The sequence below is a fragment of the Frankliniella occidentalis genome, unplaced genomic scaffold (assembly GCF_000697945.3).
Source record: "Frankliniella occidentalis isolate FOCC.00 unplaced genomic scaffold, Focc_3.1 Scaffold26, whole genome shotgun sequence".
NCBI lineage: Eukaryota > Metazoa > Arthropoda > Insecta > Thysanoptera > Thripidae > Frankliniella > Frankliniella occidentalis.
In genome coordinates this window covers 2,193,757-2,195,389 of record NW_026267156.1, presented here as the reverse complement: position 1 = coordinate 2,195,389, position 1,633 = coordinate 2,193,757, and the positions used below count along the sequence as shown (strand labels likewise).

General features: G+C 47.5%; 1 long non-coding RNA gene across 1 annotated transcript in view; it reads right to left on the bottom strand.

The window, feature by feature from the left end:
* Nucleotides 1-1,170, bottom strand: part of LOC127749017 (uncharacterized) — a 26,267-nt gene extending 25,097 nt beyond the window's left edge. Inside the window, exon 1 of the long non-coding RNA XR_008010915.1 lies at nucleotides 800-1,170. This is a non-coding gene — a long non-coding RNA (uncharacterized LOC127749017). The remainder of the gene's footprint in view (nucleotides 1-799) is intronic.
* Between the last annotated feature and the right edge of the window lie 463 nt (nucleotides 1,171-1,633).

The following is a 1,633-nucleotide window of genomic DNA, read 5'->3' as shown; positions in this document are numbered from 1 at the left end:
AATTGGCCCAGACATTTCACTCACTGCACCTCACCCACAGACCTTTGACCAAGCGGTACGTTTCACCCAATCCTTTTTTTTAGGTCCAAAAATATGAAGTCCAAAAAACAAATGGTTAAAAATTTACTTCCAATTTTTTGTTTATGTTAAGTCCTTTAACTCTGTTGATGATAATTCTACACTGGTAAAACATTTTTTGTCATTTTGCATGTCAATTGATGTTTAAGATCTAGGTTAAACGTCAATTGGTGTTTAAGCTTTCGACACTTCAGAAAAGTATAGCAGCTGCACACCACATAGTTTCTATTGATAGCATAGACCTGTATGTATGTGTTAATTCTTTTTAGTGCTTTGAAAAGATTTATTTTATAAAGACTTGGCGTTGAATAAATGCATTCAATTCATTGCTTTTCTTTGTATTTCTTCCACAACACCTTGTAGTTAGATTGAAAAATGTAATCGAAATAGGACAATTTATTTTACAATTACATTTGCACGATGGTGCACATAACTCTTATGCCAAAATGATGTTATGTCAATCTAACAAGGCACACAATAATTAGAGCCGTCTCTTTAAAGGGGAGAGGGCACAAAAATTAATGAGGAGAATAGCGGTGCATTGTGGATCAAATTGTCTTGGAACTAATATTTTGCGGCCTAACTATTTTTTGCTGAAGTGCATAGGTTAAAATGTCTCGGAGCAACTGTCATTGGGTGACTTGGTTATGGGCGAAGCGGATAAGGCGAGACGTATACTGGAGCCAAACAGGGATTTAGCAGATGCGCGCGCCACACTCACCGCTCACAATCTCCAAATTGTTGGTGTTGGTGGTGATGATGAGTCATGTTGTCTCTATGGACTTGAAGGCAGAGGGGATCGGTTGCTTGTTCGAGGTGGTCTGCTGCTGGAGGGCCAGGCAAAGCTTTGGTAGCGTTTAGCCTAACATGATTGGCCCAACTTAGCTGAGCAGTACACACTTGGTGCGGGCGCCTGTTCAGAGCACATGGTTAACGTTGAGGTTACATCAACGAACACCTCAGACCTCGACGTCGTGACCTCGGCGGCTCACAGCTGACTGCCGCTTTCGGACCCGAGCGGAGCTGGGGCCAGATCGAGCCGAGCCGAGGCTTGCTTCCAGCCGGGTTCCGGCAAACCGCGGTGACGTCACGGCCGCCGCCGGTCGGGTTGTAGAGTGTGGTGGAAGGGTTGCCCAGGTCGCGGGCGCAAGGCGCTGATAGCAACGCACAGACGATTAGTTTGAATGAGCACAATTATTGCGACTAGTGCAAATAAGATAGAGAAAGCAAAACACGCGCAATTTTACCGAATTGAAGTCGACTCCGAATGTATGGATCAATCGCCCCGTACCGGTGCGGAGTGCGGAGGGGGAAGGGGTGCGGAGGGCACTCCGCGCACGCACGCCCGTTTAACGCTCGGGCCGCCAGGGGGCGCGTCTATCGCTGTCTTCTGCTCGACCCACCGGCGTTGGCGTGACAGTAACTGGACGTGACAGCGCATTTGCATAATGCGTAACGCTAATTACAGACGGATGTGCTGCGCCCGCTGCGCCCCTTCGGAACGCCTCGGGCGGGTCACGTTCTAATTAGGGCGTGTGAAGCAGTTTTCACGCAT